Here is a 25,277-nt window from a genome sequence, read left to right as displayed (position 1 = left end):
TACTGTATAAGCTGCTCTATGAAGATAACTTTTGTTTATTGGTCAGGAGCATTCTAATGTTGTTTGCTTGTGGATAGCATGTCTTAGTAGCCCACCTTTGCTGTGGGTAAGTATATTCTTGCATATTAATTGTTAGCAGTGGTGATATACATTTTTATTGTTATTGATTTTTTTTTTGTGGGGACTTAATAGTGGCAAGAGGCAAAGTGGGGGTGCAGTGTCTGGAATGTTTATGTAATTGATACTTGGCATCACAGTGTGCATGTCATGGTTGCACATCCATCCCCAAACACAAGAAACTTCCAGAAAATAATACTGAATGCTTCAGTTGGCTAAGGGATGTACATGTTTCAGCCTTGACTATACCCAGGCACTGGAGGCCCCACTGGAGAGGGGTGTGAGTGAAAGACCAATGCTTGTCTACACATCTTAGTAGGAGGGTGTTTGGGAAGTACTACTGCACTTAGGGCAAGGCCTTGAATTAAGTTGCAAGTGGGGACTCTGGGAAGTATAAGCCCGCCAAGGAGTGTGCATACATGCACTCTAGCCTGAGTTATAAATGTGCATAACTGTGCACTTGTATAGGTTCCAGTACAACTGGAATTATAGTGTGCTTTCAGCCAACAAAAGGGTTTTTAATAGTATGCAACAAATCTCCTAGTGGATGACAATATGATCCCCTGTTTGTTCTAGGAAGATGGAGGTTGGCAAAAATAAATGGATCCGTAGGAGATGTGTGCTTGATTGTCTGGAGAGGTAAAAGGGACAAAAATATATATCAAAAAGATGTCAGGCAGACCCTTTCACCTAAAAGCTCTATCTCTGTGTTCTGTTTCCTACAGACTGCTGAGAGGCAATTAATGTCTGGCATACAAGGAATCATTGGATCCCACTCTGATGGACCTTTTGCTTATCTGCAAAACAAACAGCATGAGAACTGCTAGATCTAAGGATTTAACGTTTGCCTGCAATTTAAATAGGACATGTTGGAAAGACAGGTATGTATCTCAGAGAATCCCATTGTCTGGAATAGGCTTCCCATCCCTGTGAAGCAGACTTCCCTAACCATATGCAGGTGCAACCTCGACCAATGGATGGGAAATCAGAAATCCACCCCGATATGACACCAATGTCTTTGTAGGACAGAGAAAAGGCCATTAAATTGTGCCCTAACTAACAAACACCTTCTTAAAATAATGTCTAAGGCACAGTAAGTCATGGGCTACATTTGGGTTGCATGGCTAGACTTATAAAGATCCCAATGGTTGTTATCCTAGAGTACACCTATGAACCTGTGATATTGTAAAATAACTAGAGTGTAAGAGCATGTGTTGTAAAGTACAAATATGTATAAACTTTAAATGCAGTGTACTGTAAATTTAATGTATCATTTAATATGAGTTTGTAAGGAGACATTTCAAACTGTTTGTCGCCACTTTAGTAAACAAAAAGAGTCAGTCAGTGTTTGAGTGAAAATGAACTATTAGTTGTGTAAAACCAGAACTATTTAATTTTTGAGCATTACTAAATATAAATGCTTGAAAGTGATTTGTTCTGGACAGCATGATGTCTTAGTGGTGAAATCTATGTCTCGCAGTTCCAAATCACAGTTTTCATTTCTGAGCTCTGGTCACTTTCTGTGTGGAGTTTGCATGTTGTCTCTGTAGCTATGAGGGTTTTCTCTGGCTACTCTGGTTTTCTCTCACTTGCTTGAAGATACAGAGACAAGAGTATGTAACAGCATTCCATCTAAAAGCTAGTGAACTGAAAGAAAATAATCAATGCTTAACATCTATGAAAATTGCCTGTATTGTTACATGCTGGTACAGTTTATTTTATTTATTTATTTATTTAACATTTGTTGACCGGGATAGTCTGACTGGATACATGTCCATTTTCAGTGGAGGCCCGGGGAGAGAAGCTCCAAGGTACAAACAGAAAAGAAATTGGATAATACATGTTAAATACAGTTACAGACTCTTTCAGATAAGCAATTTATACAATTGCACATTGGATAATATGTTAAACACAGTTACAGACTCTTTTAGATAAGCAATTTATACAATATCACATGAATTAGATTTAATAAGGAAAAGACCTAGAAATTGCAATTCAGTTGTGTAGCAAATGAAAATATTAGCATACAGTAACATGGAGAGTTCTAGTCTGGTTTGGAACAAGGATACAGCCAGTGTGATGCAAAATACTGTTTTAGCCTTTTCCTGAATTGACTTAGGGGAGATTTTACAATAATGTCAGCAGGAAGTGTGTTCCAAATTTTACCAGCAGAGTTGGCAAAAAGAGAGGCACCAGCTGAATTGTTGGTTTTGACAGTATGGACTAGTAGTCTGTTAGAAGATTGAAGTGTTTTGAGGTTGCTATAGGGGTAAATAATACTTCTGAGTGCAGGAGTATTTTCAGGTTGGTTAAGTACTTTATATGCCACTGTTAGCTTGTCTGGTTTCCTCCCACATCCCAAAGACATGCTGTAGGTGGATTGGACACTCTAAATTAGCCCTAGGCATGAGTGCGTGCATGTGTGTGTCTTCTGTGGAAGGTTGGGTGCCGGCCTGGCAACTCGAAACCATAAAACTCCACTGCCAGTCATGAGCGGACATGTGATCCACTGTGGTGACCCCTAACTGGGAAAAAACGAAAGAAGAAGAAGAAGAATTATCTGGTTGTACTGAATTAAGCAAGGCAGTTCTAACCACCCAAGATACTTTAGGATGTTACAGTGGTGTGTCCTGTAGGGCATACTCCACTGCCAGTCATGAGCGGACATGTGATCCACTGTGGTGACCCCTAACTGGGAAAAACCGAAAGAAGAAGAAGAATTAGCTGGTTGTACTGAATTAAGCAAGGCAGTTCTAACCACCCAAGATACTTTAGGATGTTACAGTGATGTGTCCTGTAGGGCATACTGGTGGCAAATCTGGCAATGTGATTATAGCAGCTAGATAGTTTACTAAGTTTAGTTTTGCTTAAGTTGAGGAGTAAAGGGGAAGCATAGAGAAGAGTTGATAGTAAATGAGAGCATGCAATGGCAGTTCTACCAGCTGGGGCTAGGAAAGGTTTGATCCTGTATAGTGACCCAAGTTTTTATTGATGGTTTTAATAGTTTGATTGACATGCAGATCATATTTAAGGTTATTGTCAACTATAACACCAAGGAGTTTCGTATTGGATACTGAGAAGATTGTGGTGCCATTATTAGATTTTATGGAGAAGAATAAAGCAATGGATCGACTTGTGGGGGAGAATAGCAGCAGCTTTGTTTTATTGGGGTTTAAAATCAGACGATGATCAGTGAGACAGTTTTCAACTGTGTTAAAAGTATTCTGAGATAGTGTCCACAGAACTGACTGAGAGGTAGCAGAGCAAATCAGAGTGGAGTCATCCGCATATTGAATGCAGTTTGCATCTAGGATGACAGTATAGATATCATTAATAAAAATGGAGAACAGAAGAGGTCCCTGCATTGAGCCCTGCGGGACTCCCAGGGTGTTAGGTAAAAGGGTGGATAGTTTGTTCTACCATAGGACAGCCTGTTGTCTACCACTCAGGTAAGATTGGAACCATTGGAGAGCTTGATTATCTAGGTAGGCTGTTTTCAGGGTGTGGATTAGTAGCTGGTGATCAACCATATCGAACGCCTTGGAGAGATACAAGGAGAAGGCTGAGGATAATTTGTTATTGTTATGATTATTGTTTATGGCATTAGAGAAGGCAAGAAGGGTTGAGGTAGTGCTGTGCTGAGACCTGAAACCATGCTGAGAGGTGGCCAGTAGATTGTTCTGGATAAGATGGTGTAGCAGTTGTCTATGAATACATTTTTCCTTAATTTTAGCCAGTGGTGACAGTATAGCTATGGGTCTGAAATTGGACAGTTCAGTGGAGCTGCCACATTTATGGAGTGGTATTACGTGAGATATTTTCTAGATGGAGGGGATGGTGGCTTCTGCTATTGTTCATTTGATTAGAATGGAGATGGGGTATGCTATGGCAGGTGCAGCTTTTTGCAGATACTCAGCAGGGAGGGAATCAGCTGATAGGGTAGTAGGTTTTAATTTTTTGTGTAGGGCTTGAATTAATGATGTGCCAACTGGTTGACGTTTAAGGGAGAGTTGGGTACTGGGTATAGCTGACTTAGAGCTAGGGCAGCTTGGAAGTAGCTGTCAGCTAGGGATTGGATAGTCTCAGTGAAGAAGTGATTGAAGGTGTTTGCGACATCCTCATGTGGTTTATCAGTGGTGGATGCAGGGGTGGGAGTGGTGGTTTGTCGCAGGTACATTCATTTATTTATACCTGCCCAGAACTTTTGGGGGTTGTTTTGATTTTTCTGTTGTAGATGGCAGTAGTATTTTTTTATCTAGTAAAATGGATTTTGTGGTCTCATTCCTAAGCTGCCTGTATCTAATTTGGTCAAGGGGGTATTTTGTGGTATGCCATAGGGCCCATACTTTTTGTCTGATGGAGATTTTTGATTTGGTATCTTTAGAGAGCCACTGTGCAACGTTTGTTTTTATTCTAGTGGAGCGAGCAGGAATGAGAATTTAGGCTAGCAAGGAATTTGTTATTAAAGTAGGCAACAGCTTCATCCAAGGGCAAGTGTTTTAGGACTGACCAATTGCATGATTTGAATTAATTTTGGAATTTGGTAGGGTTAAAATTCTTATTGCTTTTTATGGTTCTGAGGATGGCCTGGTGGGGGTTAATGGATTTATGCTTAATTATATAGGTAAGAAAGTGATCACTTATGCCATCAGGGAGGGTCCCTGACATGTACAGTTGGGGAGGGCTATTGATAAGTATCCAATCTAGTATACCTTCTTTATGATTAGGTTTACCTATCCTGGTAGGGGTGGATATGATTTGTGTAAACTCATATAGGTTTACATCAGTTGTTGGAAATTCTGAGGAACACGTGTTCCAATCTATGTTACACTCTCCAAGTACTATGGTTTCTTGTGGGTAGGTACTAGATAACCAGTGGAGGATACCTTCTAGGGTAGTTACATTGTTCCCTGGGGGAATATACATGACAATATGTATGCATTTATTTTTATTAATTTGAAATTTGGTAGAAGGAATCTCTGCGTTATTAACTTGGGGTGGTTGTATGGAGTCCATAGTGTCATTAAGATTAGATTTATAGAGTACAGGTACCTCACCTCCCTTCCTGGTAGTACAGTCTAGCCTAAATATGTTATACCCAGGTGGTGATACCTCATTGTCTGAAGTTGATGGTTTTAGCCAGGTTTCAGTTAGACAGAGTATGTGAGGGGAGTGAACGGCTAAGAGGGCATGCAGGTCATGTACCCTGTTATTTAAGCTTCTGATGTTTAGGCGACAGGCCAGGAGGGAGTTGGGGGGCTTATTTATTGATAGTCCTGGTGGGCAACTTGCCCTCTACTCCTTGGAGCACACTTAACCACTTTGGTGACTCCTCTGAGTTACACTTTGCTGTTTCCCAAGGGGAAGCATACCTCCACAAACTGAGTTAGTTTTGACTGCCATTGTGAGATGCAGTGTGACAGCATGGGTTCAGCAGGCTTGAATGCCATTAGGTAATGCCCAATGCTCCCAGGATGGGTCAGCCGTCAGATGCTAGTCATCTCCATCCTCCTGCAGGCACCCAAAACACTATTCAAACTTGGATTTCTTACGGCATAGTCAAGGCTTTATTTCTCTACTCCTCAGAGTTGGTTCGACACACTGCACTGTTGATCCTTGGGACTAGTGGGAACATTCATATCATGCTGAGTATAAAGGAAAAAGGTAAGATGGAAATACTGATTCCCTCTTAGAAGTGTGGGGAGGCACCAACCATAACAGTGCACATGCTCTGTACATCAGTCATTTTGAGATTAACATTACAAAGTACTCTTCTTCTACAGATGTAAACCAGGAATGACCCAGTTTTGTCCCAGGTGTAAAAGGGTAGCCTAAAGGTGACAAATATCAATACTTTGAATGTGTGCCAGGAAGGAGCAGCTATCTGTTTGTGTTCCCAGGATGTGATTCCAAATATGATTAAACTTAAAAAAGTACCAAATGCAGTTTATGAGAGGAACCTGTGCTATCAAATGAAATCCATGGCTGAAGTTGTGTGTGTTGGTCTAGTACTTTCAGATAAAGAAAAATGTAGTCAAACGTCTGCAATGGAAATCGGGTGATTCAAAATTCACTACCAGCATCCCTGGGAATAGCCATTGTGCCATAGCAATGCATTCAGTGAAGTTACAAGGATTTCCATGGGCTCATTGCTTCTATCTACTGAGCACAATAGTTTAAAAATGACCTAAGGTACTCTATGTGCTAGCAACAAAATCTCACGGGACAATATGAGTACTGAAGAAAATGCTCATATGAAATACAGTCATGTTAAACAGGCAGCTTGTCCCAAGTTGTCCCATTGATGATTTTCATTCATTTGTGCTAGCTGTAGCTTTTTCCCTGTGCTTAATACCAACCCTACACTTTATCTTCTGAAAAACTTTTTTCCCTGTTCAGACAGAATATGTTTGATGGTAGTGTTAGGATGTTTTTTTCTCTTTTATAGGTTCATAAGTGAATATTAGGCTAACTGTCATTAAAAGTCATTATAATCCTAGCTAACAATTCAAGGTTAGACTCAAACCCTGTAACTTGTGTCTATGAGGTGAAGATCTTGATGTCTGACTGATCATAAATTGTGACTACTTGCCTTTTTGGGATGAGTTTTCTTTGGGGAATTTTGAGTGGTTTATGCCTGTTTTAATAAGGTTAGGTTTGGGGAATTCTGTTTTTTGGATATGGCAGGTTTTGGTAATTATTTTTCATTTTTTCCCCATTTTCAAAGTTGTGTGTGTGTGTGTGTGTGTGTGTGTGTGTATATACACACATATATATATATATATATATATATATATATATATATATATAGTATACATATATATATATATATATATATATATATGGTTCCCATTCAGAAGCCTGAAACATCATAAGCCTGAAAATCAAAATCCTGAAACCAAAAGCCTGAAAATTCAGAATCCTGAAAACTCAAAATCCTGAAAGACCAAAATCCTGAAACCACAAATAATGCTAATATGTCACTATAAAGACACTAATATCTACCAACTGACCCTGACCCTAACCCTAACCCTAAGGTCCGTCACTATCGCACACTCACCTGACCCGCGCCCTAACCCTAACTCACTTAAACCGCCCCTAACCCCAATATTTGTCACTATTGCATACATGCCTAACTTGCGCCCTAACCCTAACTCACTTAAACCGCCCCTAACCCTAAAATAAAACCAACCGCACACTTACCTGACCCCAACGCATGACCTAACACCACAGGGCTAACAATAGCAAAGCCACAATGACATCAGTATGTCTATTTTGTGTTTTCAGGATTTTGAGTTTCAGGATTTTGGTCTTTCAGGATTTTGGGCTTTCAGGATTTTGAGTTTTCAGGATTCTGAATTTTCAGGCTTTTGGTTTCAGGATTTTGATTTTCAGGCTTATGATGTTTCAGGCTTCTGAATGGGAACCATATATATAGATACATACATATATATATATATATATATATATATATATATATATATATATATATATATATATATATATATATGTATATAATATATACATATATGTATGTGTATGTGTATGTATATATATATATATATATATATATATATATATATATATATATATATGTTTACTGTATACATATATATTATAGACACACACACACACAGGCATGTGTATATAGATTCAATTTGGAACCTCGAGATACTGAAATGTAAAATTTCAGTATCTCGAGACCACAAGAGTGAACTGCAAAACAACGAAATTCCAAAACAAAGACATCTAAAACATTGAAAACTACAAACGAAAAAGTATACCCAACCATCCCCCCACATAAACACGCAAAAACATAAAATAAAAACACATAGCACTACAATACTTTAAACAGGAGAGAAAGCTCCCCTGCACCCCCCACATCCCCACTAATTATATATACCAACTCCGAGGTCGCACTAAAACAAAAAAATGAGCAAACCTGATATAAAGTGCCCTACTCCCCCATTGCACACTCTTATCCTATCTCACGAGAAACATGCATAGTACACATATACAAAACACACCATCAACACGTACATACATACCCTACCTGACTTCAAAAACTTCCCAAAAAACTACACCAAACCACATTTCTACACAAAACCGTAACAAACCACAAACCTACCTGAATAACCAGACACAACCACGTCAGCCGCCATCTTTCCTACCCAAACACCACTACATATTGTGACAGCATACTAGAAAGGATGGAAAAGACTACTCCTACTACTGATTCGACAAATAGCATATTCGACAATATACGATTTCAAGCAACTGCACTATTGCTCTTATGGTCTCGAGATGCTGAAATTCGACATTTCAATATCTCGAGCTTCCAAAATGAATCCGTGTATATATATTTTATAAAATCAAATCCCCAGAATGTCAAATCACATTTTATCGAGACAAATGCTTTGAAGTTGCAGAACAGCAAAACTCCACATCATCGAACCTCATATCATCGAAATGAAGGTACTTCCTATTTTTTTGTAGCAATAGTAGTGAACCGAACTGAGATGCTGTACATGTACAGTTGAGTGGGTGTGTCTCTGGTAGATGTGGGCATGCCATGGGTGTATGCTCTTGTTTACAATGTAGTGCAGTCTTGAAGTTGGTATATTTAATTTGCAGGGGGTATGGGGGGGTGCAAAAATGTAGGATGGGATAATGTAGGTTTCTGGAGTTTTGGGTATTAGGTATGTTGTAGATGAAGTTTGTATAGTTTTGTGTTTTAGTCTGGGGGTGTGTTCGAGGAAGTGTGGTTCAATGATGTGGAGTCAAGAAAACAGACGTCAGTGTTATTGCCAGACAGATGTCTGATCAGATCATTAACCAGAAGACACATGGATGACTGCATTTTTCATAAGCAGATGCTGACCAGTCTTGCTGGGTGATGATAGAGCAGACTTCTGACCACACCCAGTCACAAATAGAGATGACAGACCATATTTACATTTTAAGAAGGCTGACAAACCATTTTTTCTCAAAGACAAATGTCAGTTGCGATGATTAACCAGCCTGTGAGGGATGAATAATGCTATGTAATGCCAGTGCTAACTCTGGGTGTGTATGGCACAGTATCCACAACACAATATTCCCCATAGGAATTTGTCCAGGTCATGGGTGCAAGTCCAGTGGAACTAGAGAGACACAGTCTACAGTTAGTTGTAGGAATCTTTACCAATTAACAGTTATTTGTCAAACCATCAATCTCAATATATAAATGTACAGATGTCTAATCAGGATTTTGCTGAATAAAGGTCTATTATGCTGGATATGCACAGGTGGAGAAGTGAGAAGGTTCATTGGGTTATTTGGAAAGAAGCAGCATTGTGTGAAATGCAACATAACAGCATCACATGATTCTTTAAACTTTTTTAGTTTCATGGTATGGGGCTAGAGATGCTCTACCAATTTTAAGCAGAATAAAATAAATAATTACTTTTGCATTTAAATGTAAACAATTTTAGATGCATAGCTAACCACGTTAGACCCATGCCATAAACTATGAGAGTTTAGAAGACCTCCTGCTTGCATTATGTAGTACTTCCCACAATGCTACACATTTATGAATGCCCGTTCAGTTTGTTTGTTTGTTGGAATGAGTACTGCACTTTTCTTCAAAGGCTATTTTTTGGTACATTTTAACTGTTCAGAGTTGAATTAAACAATATATGAATTCAGTTCAAAATACAGTTTGAATAAATTGCTTTAATATTGCTGCACACTCAAGTGTGCTAGCCTACACTGCACTTGAATTGTTTTTAGTGCTGTTTTAGCTGCTTTTCTGTAACAAAAAAAAAAATAAAATAATAATTCTAAGCTTGTTACTGCCTTTCCTGTGACTAGTCTAGTCCAGTTACACATTTGCTGTATCCAGGACTGTTTGTAAGCCTCTGAGCCCCCCAAGCCTTTCTGTGTTGGAAGGAAGCCTTCTAGCATATCAGTGGGAGTGGTAAGCACTAGTTAGCTAATCTACCACAAGAGTGTTTTCTGGCCCAGAAATTGTAGTTTATTGGTTGTTTGGGCAGTTTTTCTATCTCTTTCAAATTTCTGGTGTAAAAGCCCGCATTTATGCTTGTTTCCCGCCTTTCCTGTAGCTAGTGTAGTCCAGTTACAATTTTGCTGTATTCAGGACTGTTTGTAAGCTTCTGAGCCCTCCCCCACCCCCCACCAAGCCTTTCTGTGTTGAAGGAAGCCTTCTAGCTCATCAGTGGGAGTGGTAGCACTAGGTAGCCTATCTACCACAAGAGGAGTGGTTTCTGGCCCAGAAACTGTAGTTTATAGGCCGTTTGAGCACTTTTTCCATCTCCTTCAACTTTCTGGTTTAAAAGCCCTTATTTGGGATTGTTTCCCACCTTTCCTATAACTAATCTCGTCCAGATGCATATTTGCTATATCCATGACTGTTTGTGAGCTTTTGAACCCCCCCCCCCAAGCCTCTCTGTGTCAGAGGGAAACCTTTTAGCTTGTCAGTGGGAGTGATAAGCACTAGGTAGCCTATCTACCACAAGAGGAGTGGTTTCTGGCCCAGACATTGTAGTTTATTGGCCATTTGAGCAGTTTTTTCCATCTCCTTCAACTTTCTGGTCTAAAAGCACACGTTTGCGCTTTTCCCGCCTTTCCTGTAACTAGTCTAGTCCAGATACAGATTTGCTATATCCAGGACTGTCTGTAAGCGCCTGAGCCCCCAAGCCTTTCTGTGCTGGATGGAAGCCTTCTAGCTTATCAGTGGGAGTGGTAAGCACTGGGTAGCCTATCTACCACATGAGGAGTGGTTTCCAGTCCAGAATTTGTAGTTTATTGGCCGTTTGGGCAGTTTTTCCATCTCTTTTAACTTTCTGGTTTAAAAAAACAAGTTGCGCTTGTTTTCTGCCTTTCCTGTAACTAGTCTAGTCCAGTCCAGAAACAGATTTGCTGTATCCGGGACTGTTTGTAAGTTTCTGAGAGGTGCCAAAATCTGCTCTTCAAATTTTCCCTTAGATCTGCTAGTTCTCTCCTCTCTTGCACTTTTACTAGCTTATTAGTCTAGCACTTTACCATACCAGACTTCTTGTAGCAATTATTGTAGCACACAAAAGTGCTACCAGCACTAAACATTCTACAAGGAAACAACTCCAGTACTTATTATAAATGCCCACCCCTCCAGGCATGTCTAAAGGTCAGATCCCTGTGCTTTCTCCTGTTAACCTGGTGAACTTGGGCATCCCGAGGCAATGTAGCAACTGTCTCATGTACACTGACAACCCTCTCCTCTTACCGGGTCTACTTCACGATGTCGAAAGCCGACATTATCGGAGCTGATATTGTCGGCACCACAACATCGAAAGCGTAGAACATTGTGCAGGTAAACGGAAATCTCCGTAGGGGTAGATTTCCATTTACCTCAATGTAGTGCGGTCTCGGAGTTGGAATATTTAAGTGGGGGTGTGTGGGGGTACAGCCACCCACGTGAGAGGTGCAGGGGAGCTTGCCCCCTGCCTATGCTAGTTAGTTTTTATTTTTGTTTGTTTTTTTTTTTTTTAAATGTTATTCGATGTTTTACTACATTGATCACTAGAGGTCGACCTTTAGTGATTCGATGTAGAAGGTTTCTATAACGTGATATAGATGCCTCTTACCTCCCAACACTCAGACTTCCAAGAGATGCACTTATATTTCCAAATTGGAAGCCATACACTCTCAGGCCAAGACCAGAAAAGTTGGTCAAGAGGAGAAGGTCAACACTTGCACCACACCACATAGAACACACAGTACTCCAGAACACACACCAGCACTGCTGTCACATAAAAACACAAACCACACACCCACCTTTGCAGAGGCTCTCAATAAAAATCTACCCAAACAGCAGAGACCTCCAAGGTAGAAACACACTCGACCACCACAACACAACACTAATCACGAGACACATAACTCTCCTAAACAGTCACCGAAAGACCCTAAGGCAAAACAGCATACCCAGCACACTAATCACAGGTGATTCAATAGAGAGGCACATTGGTGCCCCACTCATTAGGTTGAATAAGGAGAAATTAAAAGTCAGCTGCCTGTCAAGTGCCAGGATCTGCCATATAACACATGCACTCAGGTCCCTCAACAACAGGTACAAATATGACTCTGTCATTGTACATGTGGTTGTGAAAGACCTGAGATTTACCTCCCTGGACTACATGAAAAGAGACATGAAGGAGCTCTCGTATTATGTAGCCCAGGTGGTTACGACCCTAGCCCTGAGCAGCATCCTACCATCACCCAGAATTATACCACAGTACAAGCAGAAAATGATTGATTTCAATAATTGGCTAAGTTTCTGGTGTCATTCTAAGGGGATCTATATCTGTCTGCCTGGGATGACAAGATTGACAGACGTCAATGCTTTGTTAGAGATGGCCTGCATCTGTCACCCCTGGGCTTCCCGATACTGGCTAAGGCTCTTGCCACCCCTATAGTGTCTTTTTAGGGAGTGTTCCAAAGACCAAATTACCACCATAATAGCTACAAACAAAAGCAATCTGAGGGTCATGTTGCTCAATGCTAGAAGTCTAACTCTCAAATCGCACTCACTCAAAGCACTCCTTAAAATGGAGAACATCAACATTTGTGCTGTAACAGAGACCTGGTTCAAGGCAGCAGAAAGCACCCCTGTACTACCAGGCTATAACTCATTCCACATCTTTCAGCCCCAGAACTTGGACCAAAGCTCCAAAGGTGGTGGTGTTTCCATATTCATAAAGGATGTGCACACCTCCAGACTTGTAGCCCAACATAATGCATCAGAGATACTTCAGGTGCAGCTAACATTGGGTAAGACTGCAATTCAGGTTGTAGCCTGTTATAGGTCTCCAACCATGTCCCAAGGCACTCACTCCATGTTCCTAAGCACCCTGGAGAATATTAGTGTCCAACCTAACACACTCATACTGGATGACTTCAACTACCTCTCCATTAAGTGAGAAAACTACTCATGTACCAATACACTTGCCCAGCATTTCCTGGAATTCATTAATTCCTATGCCCTGGATCAGCTCATTCTTACCCCCACTAGAGGTAGCAACATTCTTGACCTGGTCATTACTAACATGGGCGACCGTTGCTCTACACCAGTAGTCAACTCCTCCCTGGTTAGATCCGACCACAAACTAATCACCTTGGAAATCCACAGGCCTCCCACCCCCCCCACCACCCCGCAAAGGTAACCGCCATGAAAAGCTTCTCCAAAGCTAACTTTGGGCTCCTAAGAACAGAGGTGGCTAACTTCAAGACACCCATGCAAATGGAGAATAGTTGCATGACAGCCAAATCATACACCAATGCACTGTACGAACACGTACACAAATGCATGGATCTCGCCATACCCAATAGAACCAAGATGTTCTCCTCCAAAAAAAGGAAGCCAATCTGGTGGTCCCCTGCCATAAACAAACTCTACAACAGAAGGAGGAAACAGATGCGGAATAAGGTGAAGTCCCAAGACTGGAAAAACTCCCTTATCAGCCTCAACAAAAAGTTGAGATCCCTCACTAAATCATCTAAAGCTAGCTATGAAAGGGCAACCACAAGGCCTTCTATAGTTATGTAAAGAACCTCCACTTCAAACCTCAGATTTGCTCTGAGTTACTGCACAATGGTACGTCCTATACCGAGCCAACAGATATTGTCAATATACTGGCCGACAGATTCATTGCCAACTCCCACCCCCCCATAGGACCAATCACAATACTAGTAGATTGCCAGGCACCCAGTATTACTGCGGCACAGGTTAAAACAGCATTGTCCAAGGCCAAGAATACAGTTTATATGGGACCTGACTATATCCCTGGCTGTGTTCTACATGAACTACAGAGTGAATTGGCACCTCGCCTATGTTCCTTGTTCAATTTCAGCCTCATCTCAGGCTTTGTCCCTACTGAATGGCGCACTGCTATAGTCATCCCTCTCTACAAAGGAGAAGTGACTACAGACCACAGGAACTATCACCCCATTAGTCTGACAAGTCTGATATGCAAAGCTATGGAACACAGCATTCTGGACCTTATAAACAAGGATATAGGGAATCTCCAAACTCTGGATCCCACACAGTTTGGTTTTGTGAAGGGTAGATCATGCTTTCTCAGCTTGGTCAACTTCTTGAGTCAGGCACCAGAGCTGTGGATGAAGGCAAGGTGGGTCATACAGCCTACCTTGATCTGGCCAAGGCCTTTGATACCATTCTGCACTCAGGAATCATAGAAAAACTCACTAAGCTAGGCATAAACCCCTATATCACTAGGTGGGTTGCAAACTGGCTGACAGATAGAACCCACAGTGTGAAAGTAGCTGACTCCAAGTTAGACTGTTGACCAGTCATGAGTGGAGTCCCACAGGGATTGGTCCTGGGTCCTCTCCTGTTTGGTATCTACTTCTCAGAAGTCCAGTCCAACATGAAGGGTATCTGGCTGACAAAGATCACAGATGATTGCAAGTTGGGAACCATTATTAATTCCCCAAGTGATGTTGACATCCTAGAGAAAGGCCTCATTGAGACCAACAACTGGTGTCAGAACCATGGCCTTAAGCTCAATGTCAAAAAATGTGTCATCATCCCCTTTGGGAAAAACCTAGTTCCCATGAACTACCACATTGATGGTAGTCCACTGAACACAGAAGGCATTATAAGAGATCTGGGAACACAGGTTCTCAGCAACCTCTATTTTGACCACTACACTGCCACTGTGGTCAGAACGCCCTTCTATGTGGCACATCTCATTAATAAGGGTTTTGCATCCAGGAAGAAAGAGGTCATTGTCTCTCTCTACTCTTCCCTCATTATGCCAATCATCGAGTACAATGCCCCATTTGGCATGTACCTCATTAGACACCTGCAACAACTGGAGAGGCCACAAAAGTACCTCACAAAGTGGATCCCAGGCCTTAAACACTTGTCCTATATGGACAGACTCAAAAAACTCCAACTATTTTCTGTCTCATATCTCCTACTTAGAGGCAATCTCTGCTTGACTTATAAAGCCATGTCTGACCCATCTCTGTTAGAAATGCTACATCTAAAGAAATCCCAATCCCCTCCGCACCACATGCTCCAGAGACCTCAACCTCATTACCACAATCAACAGAACGTTCTGAACAGACAGGTTCATAACATACAGACTGCACATGCTATGGAATAGACTTCCCATACATGTCAATTAGAGCACCTCACTGGCCCTCTTCAAAAGAAATCTTGATGAGTGGAAATTCACCCCGGGGATCACTCCAGTGGCTCTACTCGACAAAGGCACTGGAAACTAAGGTCGGGTGGCACGACGCCAGTGTAATCCTATGGGCTAGGCTTGTAAAGGCTCCAGGGCCATTAGCCTAGTACACATCTATGAACCTATGCGCTGTCAGTCAGAATGTGTATATTTCAGCATGAATTGGGGAGGTTGGAGGCAAGAACTAGGTGCCCTTGACATGTAATTTATTTCTATTAATTGGTTTAACAGAATATCAATTCTTACAATACCATAATTCTTAAAATAGAAGTTTTACAAGAATATTGAGAGAGAGAGACTCTCCTTGAATCCTTTACAAAAATTATTCAAAAAGATAAATCTGAAGGGGTTTTGCAGTCTACATTTGTGTTTGATGAAGTCTGCAAATTTTATTCAATTGAATTTTTTTGAGTTCCTCCATGTAGTAAATACATATTATTGCTTATACTCATATGCTTGCCCAGAAGATGAAGTAATATATTCTAATATAATAATAATAATAATAATAATAATAATAATAATAATAATATAATAATAATATAATATATATAATAATAATAATATAATATAATAATAATAATATAATAATATAATAATAATATAATATAATATATAATATATAATATATAATATATAATATATAATATATAATATAATATAATATAATAATAATAATATATAATATTCTGCTGGGACCTGAAATCACTGGGGTTTAAGGACAGTGGTACATAAAAACAATCATGTCCATCTCAACTAGATAATTAGTGATCATGAATAAAACTCAACCCTAAAGACAGCCAGTCCCAGCAGGATATTTAATGCCCTATGAAAGGTGAAATAGAAATGTAGAATTCAGTGACTACTCATGTTGTTTCGTTGTTTAGGCTCAGTTTTAAAGACGAAGGCATTTTAGGTGTAAACATCTGCATCTGCATAGGATTCAGATGCACTTGCCCATCCTATCATAGTACACTGTAAGTAAAGAAGCCTTGAAAGGCACTAGTGACTCTTACATGTTGATTAATGTTATATACCCATGTGGGCTTAGGACTTGTACACAACACATTATTTTTCAGTGTTGTATATAAATGTGGATGAACACAGCTTTTCTCTTCATTCACTTGTTTGTTTTTTTTTTTTCTTTCTTACTGTTTTAAGCTGTTCTTTTATTACAGAAGGTAGGTTTCTTCTCCCAACCTTTAGCGTATGCTTTTACCTTTGAAATTACATCCGTGGTTAGGTGTTGTTTTTAACAGCTTACTTTTCATTCGCATTTTTCTCATTTTTATCAGTGTGCATAGAAGCTTGCATATATTTTTTCTGATTAAGCACTTAAGCATATAGTTTGGCTGTTAGCATTAACAGAACTTACTGTTTAAATGTTGTTGTTGTTGTTGTTGTCTTTCAGCTTTTCCCGGTTAGGGGTCGCCACAGCGAAACTCCAGTCCGCTAATGATTGGCAGTTGGTTTTTATGATGTGGAGTTGTCAGCCTGACACCCAACCTTCAACGAAGGGACGCCCATTCAACGCATGTCTTTCGAATGCCCACTCGACCGTGGGGAGGACATGCAGACTCCACACAAAAGGCACTCCCAACCCAAACCAAGAATCAAATGGGAGAACCTCTTGCTGTAAGGCAACAATGCCACCGCTGCATTAATTAATATTTTTACTCTACTGTTGTTATTGTTTTCCTATGGCCAGATCATCTGAGTATATGCATACGGATTTAGAGTAATTCACCAATTAAACAATCTCTAAAGAAAGAAATAGGCTGCTGTGCCATCATTATAATTCAGACTGGTGTATCATTGATACTTCTGACAGGTATAGTATCGATACGTCTGAACGGTGTATTATCATTATATATCATACTCGTGTACCATCGTTATACATATGGCTAACATTTGAATAAGGCAGTGATTTCAACAAGAGCTCAGATGTAAATCTCAGTCAGTGGTGCATTCACAAATTAACCTGATCAAGTAGCAATCATTTTAACAGTCAGAGGCAAAATTTTAAAACGCAGTTTTAGAGTGTTTTATGTTTTAAATTAATACTCCATGCCTGCACAGTTCAAGTTATACCATCGTTTTCTGGATGACATTTTTGTAATTTGGGATGGACTCAATGAAATGCTCACCTCCTTTATTGACTACTTGAATTCCACCACAAGTTTTTTAGAGTTTACATATAAATTTGACCCTATCAGGATTGATTACTTAGACACGGGGTTGGAAAAATTTGAAGGACAGTTGAAATCCAGAATAGACTGAAAAGACACATTTAGTAACTCATACCTCCCATACATTAGTGCACACCCCTGGAAACAGAAAAGGAGTATAGTAAAAGGTCAGATGGTTAGGGCCACCAGAATGACCTTAGAGAAAAATGATTTCCTAAGTGAAATAGAATTAATATCTATTTTTTTAGGGCTAGGGGCTATCCGGACAATTTAGTAGTAAATGTGGCCACGGAAGTTGTAAAGGGGTGGGGTGTTAAATACACCCCCTTGTTAGGAGACATTCAGTACAGCCCCGAGGGCCACCCGGATACAGAACAAGGTTTTGGAAGGGCATTAGTGATCCAATATAATAACATCTCAAAGGAAATCAAGAGTTTAATAGAGAAAAATTGGAAAATGCTAAAATTCAATCGAGATATTGCACATAAACTGGGTGAGGCCCCTCATTTTGTCTTTAAAACAGGGATTAACCTAAAAAAAATTTTGAGAAAAATAAAGACATAAGGAATCAGGGAGGTAATGGGACAAAAATGTGTGGGAGATGTGGATACTGTAGATATATTATAGACAAGGAGCAAATAGTATTGAATAATAGTATGAAAGTGTTATTAAGTTTAGGAAGGGCAGTTGTATGACTAAAGGTATAGTTTACCTGACTCTATGTAAAGATTGTCCTAGGTTTTACGTTGGAAAATCAGAGAGGACATTAAGTGAACATAACTGCGGTGGTGGTGCTTCGGTAGCGTTGTCGCCTCATAGCAAGACATCCTGTTCGATTCTCAGCTAGATCGTCTTTGGTGTGGAGGCATACGTGAATAGAGCGTGCCTTCGTTGAAGGTTGTGCGTCAGGGCTGGTAACCCGGTATGTAAAAATCCACTACCAATCACTAGCGGACCGGAATTCCGATGTGGCGACCCCTAACTGGGAAAAGCCGAAAGACACAAACAAATATATGAACACACATATAATATCAGAAAGAAAAATTTAAACAGGGCACTTTATAGACACCTTCATGTTGAAAATGGCCATACAGGTTTTTTTTTTTTTAATTTTAGAGCAAGTTCTACTGGACCCTAGTGGGGTAGACTGGGAAAATTGGTTGAACTGTAGGGAAACATACTGGCAGTTAAAATTAAATGCAACCAACCCCCGCCCCCAGGTCTCAATGACCATATATCTTTAAAACCATATCTGGTCAAAAAAAGCAAAGAAAGTATAGATTTAAAGATCAATATAGTGGAATAGGTGGTTGATTTGTAACTTTTGTTTCACATAGATATATGTTAAGGTTTACATGCACTGTACTTTATTTTGAGTGAAAGTTGGATTTGAAATCATTTGATTTATGAAATGTATAAAGTATGTGCTGTACATAATGAAATGCACAAAACTATTGTTGCTGATGTTGATGTACCTTTAAAAACTTTAAAAATGTTTAGCGCCTCTTTAGGGGGTAAAGGGTATTTAAAATGAAAGAATTTTAGCTGATTTTATTCACTTGATAAAGCCTTGCACTATAGCGGGTGAAAGCTCTTGTGTATTAAGTTGTGTATTAAGTCTTGTTATATTAAATTAATTTCTAGCTGCTATCAGTGTGCCTAGACTGTTTTTCTTTTTATTTGTCGTTTCTGGCATCTACGGTCTCCATCCTACATTGGGTATGTAGAATTATGCCGATTTGAATTATCGGCATGTTGTTCAACATACTGACTTGATCAGTGTTCTGTGTTTCGTCATGCTGGTCGGTATTTTGGATGTTTTTTATTTTAGTCGCCGCTCATATGCTAGTAAACTATGTATCTCTCCTCCGACAAACCTAAATTGCTCCACATGCCAATTAAGGACAATAGAGCCATGGAAAAGTGGGGAAAGAATGTTTATACCTCGTCTAGTCTGGCTTTCAGGGCTATTAACTATCAGACCCAGATGATCAAATATTTGTTGTCTATCCTCAACAGTTTGAACTAGGTAGTGGTGGATTCCCAGGGCTCAGAGTCCAAACAACAAACTCTGCCTTTTGCTAACCAGGCCACTCAGGTGGCCAGACACAGTATAAAATGTAGCTATGATGCTGTGGAGGCCTCTTCCAGAGCAGCGTCTACTGGTACTGTTATCTCCAAGCATGCATGGTTGTGCAACCAACCTTTGCCAGAGGATTTCAAAGCCAAGATCATTGATTCACCCTCTGACAAGAATGTTTTGTACGACCAGCTGGCAGTTCACTTATTTAAAGCTTTACAAGAACAAGGCAAAACTATGAAAAACTGCAGACAGAGTCTGCTTACCTCTCTATCCAGATACCAGAAGAATTATCCTGCCAAGTAAACTTCTTTCAGTAAAAGAGAATCTAGACCACTTCAGAACACAGAAAGGTGGCCAGGAAGAAATTTCCAGTGTAAACTCAGAGAGACTACAGAGCTGAGAAGTCTCCTTTCTCAATGTCTTCCAGGCCACCCCCTAAGTTTTGCCCTGCCCAATCCAAAAGAATAGCTCAGCCCATTATAAATTTGGGAAAAGATTGTCATGAACCAGTGGGTCCTCTCTATCATAAAATGGGTTATGGAATGTCTTGGAAGTAACTTCCTCCCTTTAATGGTATCACCCCCAACTAATTGCAGCTTCTTCTGCCTAGCCTATGGTTTCTCCTGGCAGCCTGGTTGATATGGGCGTTCTGAGACAATGTAGCAACTTCCTCATGTACATGGACAACCATCTACTACTATCACGTAGGGACATCATTTGTGAGAGATGAAATTACATTAAGAACCTAGAGTCTATGCTGTCTTCCTCACAGGCCAGTATATCTGGCACTGAGAAGGTTGTTAAAATAATCACTACATCTCAAACACCCCCCACAACTACATAGCTCACACCCACATATGCTGAGGTTTTCAACAAAAACAAACCCAAACAAAGAAGAGCTCAGAGGCAAAATTACAAGTGAACGCCACAACCCTCCACACCACATACCATGCACAGTCCACACACCTGTGTCTCGCAACCACTAACCATAAACCCAACATATTAGTCATAGGAGACTCCATTGTGAGACACACAGATGTGCCTCTCACCAGGCTGGATAAGGGGAAAGTCACGGTTAGTTGTTTGTCATGTGCCAGAATCCACCATATCACACACTCAAGTCTCTCAACAAAAGGTACTGTTATGACTCTGTCATAGTCCATGTTGGTGTGAATGACTTGAGATGTACCTCCCTGGACTATATGAAGAGAGACATGATTGAGCTTCCTGAATATGTGTCCCAGCCAGGTATGTCCCTAGCCTTAAGCAGCATTCTACCATCACCCAGAACGATGCCTCAATACAAACAGAAAATGATTGGCTTTAACAATTGGCTTAGTATCTGGTGTCATTCCAGGGGGATCCAGTACCTAACAGCCTGGGAAGATATGATCAACAGACCATGATGCTTTGCTAGAGATGGCCTCTTTCTGTCTCACTTGGGCTTCAGGCTTCTGGCAAAGGCCTTTGCCTCCCCCATAGTGCCATTTTTAGGAAAAGTCATGAAGTTGATACTAACAACATAACAATTTCAACAAAACCCAAATTAAAGATCATGCTGCTGAATGCTAGGAGTCTAAACATGAAACTGCAGTCATTACAAGTATTCTTAACCCTGGAAGATGCTGACATTTGTGCAGTCACAGAAACCTGGTTCAAAGCTGTGGAGCGCACCCAGGCCTTACCTGGTTACTCATCCTATCATACATTCAGACCCTTAACTGTGGGCAGCAAAGCCAAAGGAGGTGGTTTCAATAAATATTAAAGACACGCACACCTCCAGGCTGGTCAAACAGTATGACACACAGGAGACACTCCAGGTGCAGTTAACCATTGACAAGACCCCTTTTCAAATCATAGCTAGCTATAGGCCCCCAAATTTGACTGAAGATGACCACTCCCACCTATATGGACCTCTTTGAATCTATCAAGATTCAACCATTTACCCTGATCCTGATTGACTTTAACTACCCACCTGTACATTGGAAAAACTGTTCATGCCAGAACACAAATGCCCAGAGATTTCTTGATTTTTATCAGTGCAAATGCCTTGAAACAGCTAGTCAATACCCTCACAAGAGTTGATAATATCTTGGACTTGGTATTAACCAACATGAGTAACCAATGCAGCACCCCTACAGTATCATCCTCCCTGGTAAAATCCTGCCATAAAGCGATCACTTTCAAAGTCACCATCTCCCCTGACCACAAACAAAAAAACTTCTCCAGAGCTGATTACAACCTCCTGAGGGATGGTATAAACAGCTTCGCAGCCCCCTCCCCATCTGTAGGAACTGGCACCAATGTTCAAATCTACACCAAAGTACTATATGAGCATTTATATAGATGCATGGAATCAGAAATACCCAACAGGACAAAATTATCCTCTGCAAGGAAGAGAAAACCTGTCTGGTGGACATCTGCAATAAATAAACTATATAAGAAAAAGAAAAAAACTTGTTGTCCAGGACCAAGAAAGAGCAGGTGCCCAATTGGAAGCAATCTCTCATTAGCCTGAACAAGCAAATAAAGAGCAGTAGTGAAATCCTCTAAAGCCAACTTTGAGTCCAAATTGGCTACATCTACTAGAGACAATCATAAGGCATTCTTCACATATGTCCGCAATCTCAAAGGAAGCACCCAGATCTGTTCAGAACTAGTGGTCAAGGACACCACATGCACAAATGCTGTAGACATAGCCAACATACTGGCTGACAGATTCAGCAAAAACTTCACCCTCTATCCCCCATTAGTAAATCAGGACATCCCCAGTACCTGCCCCCCTCCCATTATCTCTAGGGAACAGGTCATCACTGCCCTTTCAAAGGCAAAAAATACAGCCTCCATGAGACCAGATAACATCCCAGGCTACATCCTACATGAACTCAGGCATGAACTTGCAGCACCATTAGGCACTCTATTCAACCAAAATCCTGAGCACCAGCTTTGTCCCAGCTGAATGGAGAACAGCCACTGTCATCCCTTTACACAAAGGCGGAGTGTCCACCAATCTGGGAAATTATAGACCCATCAGCCTAACTAGCCTGATCTGCAAAGCCATGGAACAAATTATCATGGACCTCATTAACAGGGGCATTGGTAACCTCCAAACACTTGACTCCACACAGTTTGGCTTTGTCAGGGGGAGGTCATGTCTGTTAAATCTGGTCGACTTCTTTGAGACAGTCACCAAAGCTATGGATGAGGGGAAGACAGTGCACACTGCCTACCTTGACCTGGCCAAAGCCTTCGACACTATTCCCCACTTGGCATAATAGGAAACTCTCTCAACTATGAATCAATCCATATGTTACCAGATGGGTAGCAAATCTGCTCACTGATGGAACCCACCTAATCAAAATAGAGGAAGCCACATCAAGCAGTAGATCCATAACGAGTGGTGTGCTCCCAGGGATTGGTCTTGGGTCCTCTGTTATTCGGGATATACTTCTCTGAGGGGCATGCCAAAAATAGTAGGCTATGGCTGACCCAGTTTGCAGATGACTGCAAGCTGAGCATGGTCATCAATTCCCCAAGTGATGTGGATGACCTCCAAGGGGGTCTCACCCAAACAAATGACTGGTGCCAGAAACATGTCCCCACATATTATCACTTTAATAACAATGTCCTAAGCACACAATCAGTCATGAGGGATTTGGGTGCCCAGGTTGATAGTAACCTGACTTTTGACCACAATGTTGCTTCCGTTGTATGGAAAGCTTTCTATATGGCTCACCTCATAAGTAAGGGTATCTCATCCAGGGACAAGGAGGTCATAAAATCCCTGTATTCTTCCCTTATAAGGGCAGTTATTAAGTACAGTGCCCCCTTTGGCATGCACCTCGTAAAGCACATGCAGCAGCTGGAGAGACCACAGAGTTTCTTCACCAGGAGAATCCAAGACCTCAAACATCTACCCTATACAGATAGCCTAAAAGCCCTGTCCCTCTACTCTGTTTCATACAGACTCCTCAGAGGTGACCTTTGTCTGGCATACAAAGCAATCTCAGACCCCGTCTTGATGGGACTGCTGCATATCCGCAAGTCAAGCTCCACTCGAGTAACTCGCACAAGCGACCGCAACTTGGTCTATGACATCAACAGGACTTATTGGTGGGACAGATATGTATCTCAGAGATTCCCCCATCTGTAGAATAGACTCCCTCTCCATGTCAAGCTGAGTACCTCATTATCCTTTTTAAAGTGCAACCTGGATAACTGGATGGGAAACAGAAAATACACCCCTGGATTCCACCTGGACAGGGGCTTTGGGTGCTGACTTGTCTAAACATGGACTAAACTCTTGCCTGGGCTCATAACAGCCTCAGGGCCAATAGCCTAGTAACTTCCTATGATCCTATCCTCAGGAACTACAGGCCCAAGGCACAACAGAACCAGTGCCTGACACATTTGTAGGAAGGGGTTTTTACTTCAGACTGTGTCCAGTTCCAAGAAAAAAAAGACAACAGAGACCCATACTAGATCTCTCTTTACTAAACACCTTCCTAAACATGACAACTTTCAAAACACTCTCCCTCCACACCCTGTTGTCTTTTATTCTTCCACAGCTGCACCTATGCTCCCTGGATCTAACGGATACCTATTTACATATTTCCATTCAACCCTCCTACAGGTGGTTCCTCACGTTCTGTACTGGCTCAGCTCACTTTAAGTTTACTGATTTACCTTTTGAACTTTCCACAGCCCCAACAGTATTCACAAAGTGTCTAGCAAACTCATTTCAAAAAAGGAGATCTCTTGGTGGATCTCAATCCAGGTTTTCCCTTCAAACCACATACCCCAGCTCAAGAGATGTACACAGACATCTTGGATGAGGTCTGGGTGGTCTGAGCAGGTATCCAGAGAGTCCAGGGCAGGTATCAGTCTAAACTCAAGAAGTAGTACATCAACCTGAAAGAGATGAGGTCTCTAATCCAAACACTTCATATTTTTTCACATATTTGGAGACTAGACCCTATTTGTGTATTCACAACCGACATCTCCAACTACTGTCCCATCGCAATCTTATCCCCCCTATCGAAGATTCTAGAAATTGTATCCACCAACAACTATTCAACAGTCTATTATGTAAAACCCAACACAGATTTAGACCATTCCTTAGCACGACCATTGCCTTAATTTAGTACTCTAATATCATAAACTCATACAAGGAGCAAGGGAAACTTGTCTCCACCACTTTCCTAGATCTATCCAAGGCATTTGATACAGTGTCCCACAACAAACTCCATGTCTGCCTCTTGTAACTCAACCTAGATAACTCCTGCCTCCACTGATTTAACAGTTACCTAAGCCACCACTCACAATCTGTCAAATGGCACAACTCCCTATTCCCCCACTCCCCATCACATGTGGCGTTCCCCAAGGCTCAATCCAAGGCCCCCTTCTCTTTAATATATTTACAAACAAACTCCACCTAGCAACAACTAAAGCAAAGATTGTCCAATATGTGGATGATACAACCCTAATCTGCTCAGCACCCAACATCCATCTTCTACATACTAAAGCCCAAGAATCCTTCATTGAAATAGAGAACTGGCTAAACCATCATCAATTGATACTAAGCCCCAAAAAACACATTTAATATTATTCCACCCAACTAAGCCCAATGACCCCCCCACC

At 40.9% G+C, this 25,277-nt stretch overlaps 1 protein-coding gene across 7 annotated transcripts in view; it reads left to right on the top strand.

Moving 5' to 3' along the window:
• The window catches only part of FAM110B (family with sequence similarity 110 member B), a 731,362-nt gene that overhangs the window by 319,475 nt on the left and 386,610 nt on the right, over window positions 1–25,277 (top strand). The window lies entirely within an intron of this gene.

The sequence above is a fragment of the Protopterus annectens genome, chromosome 6.part0 (assembly GCF_019279795.1).
Source record: "Protopterus annectens isolate FY-2018-M chromosome 6.part0, PAN1.0, whole genome shotgun sequence".
Classification (NCBI taxonomy): domain Eukaryota; kingdom Metazoa; phylum Chordata; order Ceratodontiformes; family Protopteridae; genus Protopterus; species Protopterus annectens.
Note: the sequence above shows the minus strand (reverse complement) of the source record. Positions and strands in the feature narration are given on the sequence as shown.